Below are 17,660 nucleotides of genomic sequence, written 5' to 3'. Positions count from 1 at the left end.
GAAAGAGTCATTGGTGATTCTCTCAATCCATGAACAGTTATTTAAGTTCTGGCATTTACATTATCACAGAGGGATATCACTAAATGGCTACAGTGCATCCTGAATTGGAAGAGTAATAAGTTAAAAGGTGTCAGTACCAAAGATACAGGTAGAGTATGGGATGAAATCTTGCATCCAGAATTCAGATAGCTAGACAATAAATTAAAATGCAGGCTCTCTAAAGGTCTAATGTCTGGATTACTCCAGGTGCCATGTGCTACTGAATATAGAAAGAGGAGTATGCAGAACATTAATGACTCAGAGGTTGGTGCAAGAGTGAGAGTTTTAGATTCCTGGATCACTGGGACCATTCCTGTAGAAGGTTGGACCTGTACAAGTGTGACAGTCTGCCCCTCAATGGGAGTGGGACCAATATTGTTGCAAGTGAGTTTGCTACTGCTGTTGGGAGGAATTTAACCTAGTTTGGCAGGGGGTGAGGACACATAGTGTTAATACATTAGGGACACAGTTTAACATAATAAAGGAGCTGTTTGGCTATGCTCAGTCTCAAGGGAGTAAAGTGAACTGTAATGCTACGAGTATCAGACAAATGAGTTAAGAGAATGTATTGACAAATAGAACTGCAATGTTCTTACCATCACAGACATATGGTTGACAGAGGGATAGGACTAGCAACTCAACATTCCATGGCATATAAGATCTTTAGCCAGGACAGGGGAGGGTGTAAATGTCAAGGTGGTATCACATAAAGGAGTAAGGAGGGTTGACATTCTGGATTAGATTTCAAGTGAGGTCTGGGTGCGGAACTCAGGAATAAAAAGGGAGCAGAAACATTGCTTGTGTGCCATGGCCATCAAATAGCCAGTGAGTGATAGAGAAGCAGATATGTAGACATTTCACTGGTGTGTAATAATAATGATAATAATCATAAGAGTATGAGGGGATTTCAATTTGCCCAATATTATTTGGGATTGAGAGGGAGTGGATGTTTGAAATATTTTCAGTAGAAATTTTTAGGTCAGCATGTAGAATGCCCAACAAGGGCAGTGAAGTGCTGGACCTCATTCTGAGGAACAAAGCCAGCTGGTTTTAGAGGTGGCAATGGGAGAACATTTTAGTGACAGCAGCCACAAAACAATCATACTCTGAAGTTTCTCACACATAAAGGAAAAGATAGTCTGCAAAAAATGTGTTTTGCCAGTGTTATTGAAAAGAGGCAGGATATGACCAAAATAGACTAGGAACAGCTACTTCTGGGTAAATCTAGAACAGAGCAGTGGATGGCAGGGGCGAAAGGGTGATCACAAATGAAATGGGAAGAGTAATGACTGTGGTCAAGCGCCAACAGGCCCAAAATTGAACATTATAAATTGACACAAAATAAGAGGAATCGAGCCTGACTGAAAACTGGCCAAACTAAATTAAGCAGCAGCCAGCAGCTATCGGCTGCAGAGAACAGTGGAAACTAAGGTGAAGAGGTTACAAAGGTTGAGGGGGAGCCAGTTGCAACCAGACTGAGGGTTGTGTATTGGAGAAGATTGATCAAACTTTCTGGCACCTTGACTTCCAGCCAGTGACTGAGGAGGTGCACTTTATACTCCCCTCACATGGCAACAGTGAACGATATTGGAATGATGCCTTGGATGCTTTCAACCCCTCTCATGACCCCATTGGCCAAAAACCACAGATCATTTGGTAACAGACAACAAGGCTTTAGTATGACAATAAGGTGATGTGTAAGAGTAACAAGTTCAGAGAACCCTGGATGTCTAAGAATACTCAGGGCTGGATAAAAAGAAAAAGACTTTTAGAAGGTTGAAATCAGAGGAGGTCTCAGTGGAGTATAGAAACGGTGGCAGGAAGGAACATAAGAAAGCAATTTGGAGAACAAAAGGAGAACAAACCTGGCAGGTAAATTTAGGAAGATTCCCAAGATATTTTGTAATTATATTTAGTGAAAGTGGATAGCCAGGGAAAGAGTTTGGCCCATTAGAGACTTAAGGAGCTATCCGTGAGTGGAGCTGAAGGATGTTGATAGGTTGTTAAATTAGTACTTCACACATCTGTGTTCTCTCAGGAGAAGGAGAATGTAGTACAGAATTTCGGGAGAAGATCTGTGAGGTTCCTGAGCTGATTGACATAGAGAATTAGGTGGCATTGGAGGTTTTGGCTGGGTCAGTGCTGAGTCCCTTACTGTTTATGATTTACTTATAAATTGGGTGGCATAGTGGCTTCGTTGTTAGCACAGCCACCCCACAGTGCCGGGGATCCAGGTTCAATTCCATCCTCAGACAACTGTCTGCGTTGAGTTTGCACATTCTTCCCGTGCCTATGTGGGTTTCCTCTGGGTTCTCCGCTTTCCTTCCTCAGTCCAAAGATGTGTAGGTTAGTTGGATTGGCAATGGCAATGTAGGGTTACTGGGATTGGGTAGGGGATGGGTTAGGTGTGATGCTCTTCAGAGGGTCAGTGTGGACTCGATAGGTAAATGGCCTGCTTCCATACTCTAGCGAAACTATGATTCAATGGTTCGATAAACAACATAGATGAGAATATGAGGTATAATATAAGTGTGTTTGCAGATGATGCAAGAATTGGCCAAGAGATTAATAGTGAGAAAAAAGATTGTCAGTTATGAGTAGATGTAGTGTATTTGTCAGGTAGGCAGGTCAATGAAAATATCATTTAGCCATGGGAAGCGATCTACTTTTGAAGAAGTAACAAAGCAAGGGAATACTGAATGAATGGCAGGATACAAGAAAGCTCAGAGGGAGAGAGTTCATGGGGTGCTTCCCCACAGATCCCAGAAGGCACCTGACAGATTCTTCGGGTAGTTAAGAAGGTGAATGATGCACAGTCATGATGTAGATTATCAGATCATGGCCATTATGTTGAAGCTGTGCAGAACATGCATTTGACCACTATGTGCAGTTCTGGTCACCACATGATAGGAAAGATGTGACTGTATTGGAGTGGGCGCAGAGCAGGTTCACCAGGATGGTGCCTGGATTGGACCATTTTGCTTTAAAGAGAAACTGGCTAAGCTCGATTTGTTTTCTACAGAGCATAGAAGGTTGTGCAGGAACCTGACTGAGATCTATAAGATTGAGGGGCATTGGCAAGATGAAAAGATAGCAGTTGTTTCCCTGAACTGAAGTAATGAGGTGGCATAATTTTATGGTGAAGGGTAGCACGTGTAGAGACAATTTGAGGAAAGAAATGTTTCCTCAAATCACCCAGATCAGCAGTTTATATTTAGAAAGTGCTGCTGATTCCTGCTAGAAACCTGATGATGTCATTTCTTATGGCTGCTTTACTAAATGGTGTATGTATGATGTCACTGCTTGCAGATTCCATTATTTAATGTCATTGACTTTGGCCAAAGGCCTCTTTGTGTGTTGTACAACTCTATGGGTTCATTAGTAAGGGCTACTGTTGAGTTTGAAATTGCTATGGGCATGAGATTCAGCTGATGTCTAAGTGATGGTGTTGGTGAGTAAGTAGGCATTCTGTTCAATTTGTATTTTGCTGCTTCTGGTTGAGTACTCATGATGGTGATGTGCCAATGACTGGGAAACAGTGTTTTTGTTGACTGCTGTTTGTATTAGTCACTGGTCATTACTGGTGATAACTGAGTTTCTGCTGATGACTGGGTAATGCTGGTGATGTTGAAGTCAATGGGAATTCGCTTTGAAGGAAGATGCAGGTTATTGAGTGTCATTTGTAATTGTGAGATACTATTGTTGGTGACTGGGTGAAGCTGCTGCTGATGAATATGTAGAAATGTTATTAACTGGCTAAGGCTGATGATGATTGAGAAATGCTTGCCCTGATGAATGAGTAAGAATGATGTTAGCTGTTATTTACGGTTACAGAGTGATTCTTTACTATGTATTTAATTTTGGAGGCTGTAGTGTTCAATACGAGTAATTTATCAGAAAAGTCATTCAGATTAGGGGCGGCACATTCTCCCCATGTCTGTGTGGGTTTCCCACAATCCAAAGGTGTGCAGGTCAGGTGAATTGGCCATGCTAAATTGCCCATACTGTTAGGTGCATTAGGGTAAAGGGTGGGTGGGTTTCTCTTCGGAGGGTTGGTGTGGACTTGTTGAGCTGAAGAGACTGCTTCCATACTGTATATAATCTAATATGTATAGATGTCTCCTTTGAGTGTTATGGCATGCTATGTAAATGAAGAATTGCACAGGCATTGCCAATCCATTATGATGAGCTAAATATAACACTCAATTTTGAGTCTCTTCGAAATATTGAAAAAATAGAAATTCTAGCCATTCAAATGAACTTTTATGCATTGGTACATGGATCATTTGAAGAATAAGAGGTGAAGCAATCTGAAAAGAAAATTGAAACTGCGTGAAAAATTAACATAGATCAATGAAATGACAGGCAAACATGCCAGGGGCAGATCTTGAAGTGTAAAATTCTGCTCTAATATTGTTAGGGGAATCAAAATAACAGAATGCTGAAGATTTTGATGTGTGAGAGGCTGATTATCAAACAAAAAATTCAAAATACTTTAAGTACATTTGAAGGGTAATGATTTTTCTATGTTCAAATGTAACACTTTTGCAAATTTAATGTTGTGACATAAACATATACAATAATGTGGTAGTGTCTGAACAACATCGAGTATGACGAATTATTTAATAGAAAAACATATTGATATGATCACATTCACTGAATAATTCCCAAAGTCCAATGTCACCAAATAGGGATGGAAGCAATGACCCAGTATTCCAAAGATCCAGATAATGTTCTAAACATAAACATTTCTGTCCTGGCCCTGCTACAAGGTTCCAACGAAACACAACACAAGTTGGCAGGACACTTTAGTTTCTACAGAAGTCCCAATATAATGGAAACTCGATTATCCAAACGAGATGGACAGGCACTATTTCATTTGGATAATCGATTCTGCGGTTAATCAATTAAATGCCTTTTTTCTGGGGCTCGGAGATTAAATTCTGCTTACGGTTCAGGAGACGAGCAGCAGCACACAGTGTGTGACACCCCGCCCCCAACACTGCCTCCCTCCCCCATCCAACACCACCCCCCAACCCGGTCCAAACCCATCCCCGGCCCTTTACTGCAAATTTTTGACAGGTTCCACGTTTGCCCTGCACAGAACAATGTTATAGAGAGTATTCCTGGGAAGCGGGGGGGAGGGGGGAGGTGCGGGGGGTAAGGGTAAACCCCTCTGTAGAACTCCAGGGAAAGTGGAACAGAGAGGGGGGGGCAGTCAGTCATTTGGAGACGGTGCCTGTTTAATCACTGTAAGCAAAAGGCGCGATCACTCTTGGAAACACGTCTTTGATGTAATGTTTCTATCATGACCTCAAGATCTCCTTCGGACAATCCGATATTTGAATAACTGGTATTCGGATAATCGAGGTTGCCCTGTATTCAACTCACTAACTTTCGAAACTGACCTCTTTATTTTTATTTCTCATTGTTTTTACACCTCTTTGTCCCCCCACCTTCCCACTCCCTCACATCTTTGTGATGTTTACTTACTTAGTCGAAACAATGACTCCCTTTCACACCTAAATTTACACATTTGTCACATCTTTTTTCTCTTTCGCTTCTATGAAAAACTTTTCACTTTTAAATTGTTAATGCAAAAGTTAAAGTTCCCCCAACCTTTATCTTTTGCATTGGGACTCTGCTCCCTTGCTCCTCCTCTGCCTCTGTCAAGAAGCACACAGAAAAAAAACAATGTTCCAACAGCTTTCGGCTACGAAAAAGTCATATTGCACTCTAAACGTTAACTCTGTTTCTATCTCCACAAGATCTGCCCAGTGTCTCGAGCATTCTCGGTGCTTGTAGGAGAGATATCCTGCTGAAATTCAGCACAACTGATTTTCTGGTCAGTTTTTCAAATGAACTGCAATCAGCGTGGAATTCTGCATGCATTTTATCTAAATAGCACTGCTGCCTCTTAGCGGCAGAGACCCGGGTTCAATTCCCGCCTCAGGCGACTGACTGTGTGGAGTTTGCACATTCTTCCCGTGTCTGCGTGGGTTTCCTCCGGGTGCTCTGGTTTCCTCCCACAGTCCAAAAATGTGCAGGTTAGGTGAATTGGCCATGCTAAATTGCCCGTAGTGTTAGGTGAAGGGGTAAATGTAGGGGAATGGGTCTAGGTGGGTTGCACTTCAGTGGGTCGGTGTGTGGGCTGAAGGGCCTGTTTCCACACTGTAAGTAATCGAATCTAGTAATCTAATCTAATCAATTATATGTTATCCACTGGAAAATGTGTGTGCTTAGATTAGCCTACAGCCCACAACTCTGCACAGATGGCAAACTGCCTTCATTTTCGCCAACATTTCACTTTTTGAATGTGCAGCCCGAGTTCAAACCCATCATTTTTCTGATATTAGTAATGGCTGACTCTCAGAAGGCACATTTCCTCTATCCATTAGATCTATCATAATTCCCATTTTCTCAAGCGAAAACTGAAATAACTGCACAGAGGCTGATATTCCACCACCAGGTCACACATGTGCACAGTAAGTCTGGCCAGGCAGCTGTAGTCAGCCCTGAAGTGAGAAGACTCTGAATGTCTTGAAGTGAGAAGACTCTGAATGTCTTGATTATATCTTTTTTCTTTTTGTATATAACTTCTACACTACTGCCATACAGCAGTAGTGTTTATTTTCCCTCGCACCTAAGTTGTATGTGTGTAAGGTGCAAGACACAGTAAAAAAAAAGATGTTTAAATAACATTTTTAATATTCCGCCACCAAGAAAAACACCCATGTGGCCAGGGTACCAGTGACAAGCAGAACCATGGTCAGGCAATGCTCGTGTGAAACAAAAAGTGAAGGGGAGGGAAGTGATCAAATCAAAACAGAGTTAGAAGGGGAGAGAAAGCACCAAACTCTCCGTGGTACCCACCTCTCCCTAAAGGCATCATGATTGTTGGTGGACACCATGTGCTCCTTTTCTAGAGACACACGAACTGGAATGTAACTATGGAAGAGGGGCAGGCAGTCAGTGTAAGTAAGTCCACGGCCCACTGCTCGACTTGTTAATGGTCTGCCCGGAGCAGACCCACGAGGAGGTGCTCTGACCTGCCCAAAGATCAGGAACATGGGGCTGAAGTGCAACCAAAAACAGAGGAGAAGCTCATTGTGATAACTAAATGCCCAAACCCAACATGTACATGGTCCACGGACTCCATAGCACCACAAAGTAAACAATTGGGCTGGGAGTCTATGAAACACCGCACTCTGCAGATCCCTAAGGCAAAGAAGGCAGACTCCTGGGTAGACAGCCCTCCACTGGGGATCTCCACTATCTGGTGGTAAATGGGCATGCCAGGCATGCCTGGCCAGTGGATGAAGGAGAAGAGGTGGATGGTGTGCAGCAGCAGTCTGTGCAGAGCTGGCTGTTACACTCTAAAAATCCATACTGCCTACATCCTGGAGACTGCTCAGGTTGTGGGGCACAGGCTCCCAGTGGAGGTCTGGACTCTTGGGGTCAATGTGGAATTCCATCTGGGCAGGGGTAGCGTGGACAATGCCAAGTATCAACATCCACGGTTTTAAGGTGCTGGATTGCAGTGGCTGCCACCCTGTGTGCTACTCCCTACAGTAGCATACGGCCTCTGGCGCTCCCACCCAGCATATCCCCAACCCTGGTCATCCCCGCAGCCACAGCCCTCCCCTCAACCTGCAATCATGGAGGTGCAGATTCCTGAGAAGCGGCTGTCTGACAATAGCCAGACAAAGGGAAGGTCTAGCATGCCTTGGCCATGTTGCAGACAGTGATCAAGTCTTGGTAAAAGTCAGGCAGTGTCCTGAGGGCACCTCATGGTCGATAAACAGGAGCTGCGTGATGTAGTTGAGATTACCCAACTGGTAGAAAAAATACATCACCTGGGTGCACCACCAAGGAGGAAGCTGAGTGGAAAGGTATTGCCACAAGGTCTGAAGGTGGAAAGTCGCCACCCTGGGTGTGGGTGCACCCTCCTTAATAGAGAGGCTCAGAACCTGTGCCACAACCCACTTAAGTGAACCAACATTCTCTGGATGTCAGCGACAAAACCAGGAGGAGGGATCAAAGAGACCAGCCTGTACCACAGCATGGTGGCCACCGTGGTTTAAGACCAACACTCGAGTCCTGTAAGATAGCACTCAGAGCAGTCCTGTCCGGTGGCCTCAGTGAGCTGAGACTTTGGCCTCCAGCTCCTGCCATTTCACTGGCCATGTTTCCTCAGCTGGGCTGAGGTAGAGGCCAGGTAAAGGATGTGGGTGGTACTCCAGCTGAACCACTGTAACTCCTCTGGCAGAGAGTCCACCTTCCACGGACTGATCTGGAGTCCTGAACTTTTGGCCCAGTTGATCCTGGGGGAAGATGCCACAGACTACACTGCCTAGCACTGGCCCACCATCCACAGGTCAGCCAGGTCAGTGAACTTGAGAAGCATGAGTGAACTTGACCTCTTTGCAGTTTTTTTAGATGAATTACAAAGGAACCAAACTCCAGATATTCGACCCCCAAGAATTTATTTGATTCCTACTTCCCTATTGTTTCTTAACTTTTGAGTTGAATTACTTGTTGTGGAATGTTGCACATTTCCACCATATTACGTTTGAAACTATCAAGGGATCCTTCCTATTTCTGCTATTTCCCATAATCATGTTGCTTCTAAGGGTCAACATGTGGAAACATCACATCCGTTCCCAAACGTATATTTTAGGACCCCTGGCATAAGGTAGTAATCATCTCTTTCACTCACTGCACTCAGAATAATACCCAATATTGGATGAGCTGACATTACTTTTCTTCAGTCAAAATTTTAGTCACCATCACCGATACCTTTCCATTATCACAGAATCCATCTATTTCCTTACACAATGTTTCCGGGATTGGAGGGTTTGAGTTATAGTGTGAGGCTGAATAGACTGGGGCTATTTTCCCTGGAGTGTCGGACAGTGGTAACAGTATATAAGTTTATAAAACCATGACTGGCATGGATAGGGTGAATAGCCAAAGACCTTTCCCCAGGGTAGTTGAGTCCAAAACTAGAGGGTATAGGTTTACGATGAGTAGGGAAACATTTAAAAGCGACTAAAGGGGCATCTTTTCATCGGTTGATGTGCGTATACATTGAACTGCCAGAGCATGTGGTAGAAGTGGGTACAATTACAACATTAAAAAGGCATCTGGATGGCTATGTGAATAGGAAGGGTTTCGAGGGATATGGGCGAAATACTAACACATGGTACCAGATTAAGATATCTGGTCAGCATGGACGACTTGGAGCGAAGGGTCCATTTGTATGCTGTACAACTTTATGACTTTACAGCAGGTTTTATATAATGCACGCACAATTCTGCCTCAAAATTAATATCAAAGAAGAAATTCTAAACAATTTCAGATGGGCAATGCTATTCGAAGTTCCAAGGATAACTTGGAATTTATATCACAGGGTTAGTATCACAGGGGTGGAATCAAGGTAAATATTGACTTAAACCTTCCATCAGTCCAATACTTCAGTTGCATTTGAAAATGTAATTAATTACAAGTATTCCGTGTCTTGCGATTTTCCAAAGTTGTTAGTATATTTGAAACCTTATCGCATCAAATATCCATTGCAGCAGCATATAAAGTCATAAGGAACACAGATAGAGCAGATAGGGATAAACCTTTCCACTCAGTAGAGGCATCAGTACAAGGGGCACAGTTTTGAGATGAGGAACAAATAGTTAAGGGGGGTTTGGGAAATTTCTTTTCACCCAGAGGATTGTGGGTATCTTGAACTAACTGTCTAAAAGGACAATAGAGATGGGAAAACTCAAGACATTTCAGAAATATTTAGGTGTGTACTTGAAGCCAAAAGATAAAAGCCAAGTGCTGGGAAATGGAATTGGAATAAATATATGTTTTATGGCCAGCACAAACACAATGGTCAAAGGGCAGCTTTCACTGCAGTAAAATAACTCTGTGACTCTGACTGTCATACCAGCATGTTTATAGTTTAGGTTTGGGATTGTTATGTCCACATCTGTTAGGAGATGATCACATCATGATTCATGTTACCATTCAAGGGCAGCTTCATCTACAAACATCATACACAAACACACACTAATCTCCACCAGCTGTGTACCAGCAAAGCAGATATCAGATTTCTGATGCTATGTGTCATTTATTTCATAATGTGATCAAAGAGTTGACAGTAAGAAATGAAATTGAGGGGGTGTATATGAGAAAAAATGTTGACTTGTGACTTTGTCATTTTTTAATTTTATTGACAATGCTTCATTTTTCTAAACTATCAATTTTCAATCTTAAGAATGGTGAACCATAAAGGGAGGTATGTGGTGATGTATCTCACTTTTAGTCAAAGTGCAGTTCAGCTGAAGTGTTAAATCAGGAGGATGTTTCACAATATCGTGGTTTATTTGAAGTTTCAAGATTCAACGTTTTAAAGCAAAACAAGAAATAAATTGCAGATAGGTTACATATGGTGAAACCCAATCTTTGGGTGAGGAGTGGCCCTCGGGTGAGGGTGCTTAAATAGGGTGGCATGGTGGCTCAGTGGTTAGCAGTACTGCCTCACAGCACCAGGGACCTGAGCTTGATTCCTGCCTCGGGCGGCTGTCTGCGTGGAGTTCCCTTTGGGTGCTCTGGTTTTCTCCCACACTCCAAGGATATGCAGGTCAGGTGAATTGGCCATGCTAAATTGCCCATAGTGTTATGTGCTTTAGTCGGAGGGAAATGGATCTGTTGGGTTACTCTGCAGAGGGATAATGTGGACATGTTGGGCAAATGGCCTGTTTCCACACTGTACAGAATCTAATCTACACACAAATTAGACAGGAACTGGGGAATGTGGATTGGGAGCAATTATTTGAGGGCAAATCTCTGTCTGGCATGTAGGAGGCTTTTGAAGACCAGTTGATTAACGTGCAGGACATGTATGTCCCTGCAAAACTGAAGAATAGGAATGGCAGCATTCAGGAAACATGGATGACAAGGGAAATTTTAAGCTTAGTCAAAAGGGAAAAGGTAGCATTCGATACCAACTGGCAAAGTCCTTGAGAAGTTTTGAGAAATTAGGAACAAACTTCAACGCGGAATTAGGAAGTCTAAAAGTGGCGATGAAATGTCTTTAGCAAACATGATCAACGCGAATCCCAAGGCTTTTTATGCTTATATTAGAAGAAAGAGGGTAGCAAGGGGAAGAGCATGCCCACTCAAGGATAATGGGGGGAATTTATGCAGGGAACCACAGGAAGTAGGAGAGATACTTCAAATACTTTGTTTTGGTATTCACTGAGTAGAAGGACATGACTGATGTTGAGATCAGGGATGAGTATGTGAATGCTCGAGAGAATGTCAATATGTTAAAGGAGGAAGGTTTGCATATCCTAAATTGTATTAATGTAGACGGGTCCCCAGGGCCAGATTGGATCTATCCCAGGTTGCTGCAAGAGGCCATGAAAGAAATAGCTGGGGCATTAGCTGACATCTTCACATCCTCTTTGACCACAGGTGAGGTTCTAAAGGGCTGGAGATAGGCAATGTTATTTCTTTGTCTAAGAAAGAAAGCAGGGACGATCCAGGAAATTATAGACCAGTGATCCTGATGTCTGTGGTGGGGGCATTCTTGGAGAAGATACTGAGGGGCAAGATAGTGGGCAGCACGGTGGCACAGTGGTTAGCATTGTTGCCTCACAGCGCCAGTGACCCGGGTTCAATTCCCACCTCAGACGACTGACTGTGTGGAGTTTGCACATTCTCGCCGTGTCTGCGTGGGTTTCCTCCGGGTGCTCCGGTTTCCTCCCACAGTCCAAAGATGTGCAGGTCAGGTGAATTGGCCATGCTAAATTGCCCGTAGTGTTAGGTAAGGGGTAGATGTAGGGGTATGGGTGGGTTGCACTTCGGCGGGGTGGTGTGGACTTGTTGGGCCGAAGGGCCTGTTTCCACACTGTAAGTAATCTAGTAATCTAGTAATAGATACAGAACAACCTCAGTTATCTGAACATCAATTATCCGAATTTTGGATTATCCGAACATGACCTCAAGGTCCCATAAATGCTTCCTTTGTTTATATTCAGATCAGTTATCCAAACAATCAGTTATCCTAACAAAATACTTCCGCCTGTCTCGTTTGGAAGAAAATGGACCAGTTAGTGACAGGCACCATGGTTTTGTACTGGGAACGTCATGTCGCACCAACCTGCTTGAATTTTTTGACGTGGTGATGAGAATTATTGATGATGGTAAAGCTGTGGATGCAGTTAATGTGGACTTTAGTGAGGCATTTGATAAAGTCCCACATAGCAGATTGGCTGGCTAGATGGATGCAAAATTGGCTTGGTCATAGCAGACAGGGGATAGTGGTGGAGGAGTGTTTTTCAGAATGGAGACCAGTAATTGGGTTCCACAGGGATCAGTCTCAGGTCCTCTGTGGTTTGTAGTATACATACATGATCTGGAGGAAGATGTGAGTCATCTGATTAGTAAGTTTGCAGATGACATGAAGATTGATGAAGTTGATGATAGTGCGGATGATTGCAAAAGGATAAACAGGATATAGAGTTGATAAAATGTAGAGCTGGAAAAAGCACACCATTCAAGCAGCATCAGTGGAGCAGAAGTGTTAATATTTCGGGCAGGACCCTTCATTAGGTCTGGGGAGGGGGAAGGGGCCTTAGAAATAAATAGATGGAGGGGTGTGGGGCTGGGGGCAAGGAAGGTGGGATGGTGATAGGTGGATGCAGGTGATTGTGATTGGTCAGTCGGAAGGGTTGAACAGATAGATTGGGAGGAAGATGGACAGGTTAGATCCAGCCAAGACGGCAAGGTAGAGAGGCAGGGCTGCACCTAGGATAAGGTGGGGTTAGGGAGATTTGGAAGCTGGTTAAGTCTATCTTGAAGCCATATGGTTTTAAGCTCCCAATGTGGAAGATGAGGTGTTCTTCCTCCAGTTTGTGGATGGCCTTCTTTTGAGGATGGAGGAGGCCTGGGATAGACATGTCATTGAGGGAGTGGGAGGGCCAGTTGAAATGTCTGGCAACTGGGAGGTGGGGTTGATTGGAGTGTGCAGACTATAGATCTTCCCTGAACTGGTCCCATAGTTTGTGCTTTGTCTCCCCGATGTAGAGGAGACCACATCAGGAGCAATGAATACAGTTATACTGTAAATGGCAGAATCAAAAGGAACATTAACATACAGACGTATTTGGACATGCAGTTCCACAGTTCCTAGAAAACAAAAGCCTAGAAAACAGGTCTTTGAGAGCTGGCCACACCCAGGTTTCTTCCATTGTTCCAACTTTAAAAAAAAGCCAAGGCCTCATAAATTGTTTACATTCTTAGAGACAGCTTGGGACATTTTCCATTCAATCTCTCTTTAAAAAAAGGACAACATAACCTTTTAAAGCGACAGTATCATCACAGAAGTATGGCAGATTACAGCACGTCAAGTACATGTCCAAACAAAATTACTTGTGAAAGAGTCAAAGGAATCTGCCTCTAATTTCCTTTCAGGCCACAGGTTCCAGATGTCTACCACACTCGAGATGTTTCATCATCTCCTCGTTAAGTTTTTCCATCAATCTCTTTAAATCTATGACCCCCCAATTACTGACCTCAATATGAAGGCTAATGACCTCTTCCCAATTGACTGTGTCTCAGCCCATCTCAGTTTTGTGCATCCCAATAAAATTTTCCCTCGGCCTCAGCTTATTTGAAAGGCAAAAGCATCATCCTATTTAATCGTTCCTCAGCCACATTTTCAAGTCCCAACAGTAATCTCCCAAATACCGTTCTGTACCCTATCTAGTGTCACAATTTTTGTGGCAGTTTCCCAGAGCATAAACAGCAGATCTTATTTGAAAATATATTTTTGTTCATGCAGCAAGTAGTCATTTGCTTATTGACCACACGTATGTATATGATTAAATGAGGCACAGAGATGAGCATTTAACAATCATTTGTCTATTTTGTCCTCAGTCACAACTGATCGTCTCACATTTTCCCTGCCAATATTTCTATATGGCATTGACAAGGAGATGTCTGTTTGCAGTGAATCTTTTGTGCAGGTACATGTTTCTTTTGCTATACAGCTTCACTGTTCGTAATCAAGACGTAATGTGAACTTAAAAACATTTGACAAATAAATGAATACCTTTTATTATTGTCTTCTTTTTCAAGTTAATTATTCCCAGAACTCATTTGCCACTGAGTTAGTAGGAAGAAGATATGACATTCAGTTCAGATAATAGTTTAAAAACTGGAGAATTAGTTGAAGAGTAAAGTGTCATAAAGTATTGTTGCATCAATCGCCTGGAATAACAATGTTATTTGGTGCAGACTGTCCTTCTTGTTTAACCTCAGTGTGTTTCCTTGGTTGATAGCTGCTGTGAGTATTTTGGCCAAAGTGAACCCAGATCTGAAATGATTAACAGCGCAGAGAGGTTCAACAGTTTTCTTGCTTTGTCTTTTCTCCCTCAAAATCGACGATTCAAATGTTATTGCTTACTGGCGGAGAGAAGGTAACAAATCCTTTCTGCAGGAGGGTAGCAGCAAGTTCTTCCATGTCATTAAACGAGTAGCCTGCCTTAATCTTCTGAATGTAACTGTCCAGGATACTGGAACATTAGATTAGATTAGATTAGATTACATTACAGTGTGGAAACAGGCCCTTCGGCCCAACAAGTCCACACCGACCCGCCAAAGCGCAACCCACCCACACCCCTACATTTACCCATTACCTAACACTATGGGCAATTTAGCATGGCCAATTCACCTGACCTGTACATCTTTGGATTGTACCGGAGAATCTGGAAGTAAACGTCTAATAATGACGGTTAAGCCATGATCGGTTATCAGAAAAACCTGTCTGATTTGCTAATGACCTTTTGAAAAGGAAATTGCTATCCTTATCCAGTCTGGTCTACATGTGACTCTAGAACCACAGCAATGTGGTTGACTGTTAACTGTCTTCTGGGCCAGAGATGCATTTATCCTGTGTGTCAACAAAAAAAAAACGTTATTAGATACAGAAATATAATGCAAAATATTTACATTTACTTAAACTGAAACATGTTCAAGAATATTGGAGAACCTGGAGAGCCAATGACACTGCAAAGTTTGAGATCTGCTCGATTTTAAAAAAGCTTGTGGAAAGTGGGCGTCGCTGGCTGGTCCCTAGTTGCCCTTGACAGGGTGGTGGTGTGCTGCCTTCTGGAATTGCTGCAATCCATGTGCTGTAAGTAGACCCACAAAGCTATTCGGGAGGAATTTACACGATTTTGTCCCAGTGACAGTGAAGGAACGGTGATTTCAGGATTGTGAGTGGCTCGGGAGAAACCTGGAAATGGTGTGTTCCCATATACTTACTGCCCTTGTCCTGCTAGATGGTAATGAGTGTGTGTTTGGAAGATGTTGTGTCAGGATCTTTGGTGAATTTCTGTAGTGCATTTCAATGGTACACACCGCTGCTGCCGAGCATCTGTAATGGAGTGACTGAATGTGGTGTCAGTCAAGTGGTTGATTTTTATTGGATCATGTCAAACTTTTTGTGTGCTTTTGGACGTGCAGCGTGCAGGCAAATGGGGATCATTCTAACACACTCCTAACATGCACTTTGTGGGTGGTGGGTAGGCTTTGGGGAGTCAACAGTTGAGTTACTCCCTGCAGGATTCCTAGCCTTTGACCTAAAGTTCTATATCTGTGGCTCGCCCAATTCTGTTTCTGCTCAATGATAACCCCCAAAACGTAGATAGTCAGGGGAATCACTGATGATGATGCCACTGTGTTAAGGCATAATATTTAGAATCGTCTCTTGTTGAAGATGGTGTTTGCATGGCATTTGTATGGCGTGAATGTTACTTCCAAATTTTCAGCCCAAGCCTTGATGTTCTCCAGTTTTTGCTGCATTTGGTCATGGGTTGCTTCAGTTTTTTGAATTTAGCTTTTGCAGAGAAATTGGTTGCAATAAGATTTTTTTTGCATTTGAACACAGGTTAACAGATGGATATCCTTGAAATTATCGGTAATGTTGTGCATTTTGAAATGTTCGTCAGAACCTTACCATTTACTATATAAGTTCTACCTTGGTTTCACTTTCCAAAGTGCAACACCTCATACTTACCTGTATTGAATTGCATTTGCCGATTCTCAGCCAGCTTGCCCATTTGATCAAGATCCCTCTGTAATTTTCGATAACCTTCCTCGCTATCAACGATATCTCCTAATTTTATAACATCTGTAAACTTTCTAATCATGCCTGGTATATTCACATCCAGATCATTTATGTAAATAACAAATAACAAAGGTCCCAGTATCGACACCTGTGGCACACCATGGGTCACAGGCCTCCAGTCTGAAAAACAACCTTCAACCATCACCCTCTGCTTCCTACCATCAAGACAGGTTTGTAGCCAATTAGTTAGTTCTCTCTGGATCCCATGCGACCTAACCTTCCTGACTAACCTGCATTGTGCAACCTTGTCAGAGGCCGAGCTTCACATCAAATATACAACAAGAAGAGTTGCAGTTTCACTTTGCTATGTTGTATCAGTATTGATCAAAATTGTGATAGAGAAATTCAATGCTGAAAGAAGTTTCCATAGCTTCAACCCTCAAGACATAAGTTCAAAGCATCTGTGTGTAGCGTTTAGACTAGTAGTGCGAAATTATTGTTTCCTATTGTACGCTGTTTACAACTGCAAATAGTATTCGATTTGTTTTTGATTTCTTTGGTTTGCTGACATGTCCAAGTATCACCTTTTTTCTGTTGTTGACTTATGTCATTTTTATTTCTCAGGAGGATGAAAGAAAAAATCATTAAATCCAACTCAACATGAAGATGTGGTGAGGCTAATTTCCTTTATTCTGTCTATTTTAATTTGAAGGGCTTTTGCCCGAAACGTAGATTTTACTGCTCCTCGGATGCTGCCCGAACTGCTGTGCTCTTCCAGCACCACTAATCCAGAATCTGGTTTCCAGCATCTGCAGTCATTATTTTAATTTTCAAGTCTAGTTGAGCAATTGAAACTGGAAACCCATATATATATACATATATTCCTAACTTGTAGATAAGTCTTGAAGATACCATCAGCACTCAGCAGCACAACATCAGCTGAATAAAAACAAAATAAAAATGCTAGAAAATGGTAGGAGGTTTCACAAGCTGTTGTAACTATTTTAAATGTTCAAATATATTTATAATTGCTTTCATTTGTATGACTTTTCATTTGTACTTAACAAGTGACAGTATGATGAATAATTTTGCTGCATTGATTATAGGCGTAATGCTACACTGGAGTGATGATTATTCTCAATGGTAGGTTTCTAGCTGCAAATAGAGATGATTGCTCTTGCCTTTCTTACGACACTGTTGAAAATTAATTCATCCATTAGTCTGAGTTTGGTCATTATGACTGACTTCTATCGAGAGACTCTGGCAAAGATCTCAACAAATTATGCAGACAGCTTGCCCAACTTGGCTTCCTTAGACAGCTTTTATTGCAGACTGCCTCTCTGCCAGTGCAATGTGCTGCAATCTTGAAAAACAAGTGGATGAGCCATCGTGATGCAAACCTGTCTCAGTTTTAATTTTCAAAATGTGGATATTAGTGACACGTGAGAGGAAGCTCCTAGTCTGTGATAACTGAAAAGGAGCA

This window comes from Chiloscyllium plagiosum, chromosome 17, assembly GCF_004010195.1.
Source record: "Chiloscyllium plagiosum isolate BGI_BamShark_2017 chromosome 17, ASM401019v2, whole genome shotgun sequence".
Taxonomy (NCBI): domain Eukaryota; kingdom Metazoa; phylum Chordata; class Chondrichthyes; order Orectolobiformes; family Hemiscylliidae; genus Chiloscyllium; species Chiloscyllium plagiosum.
Note: the sequence above shows the minus strand (reverse complement) of the source record.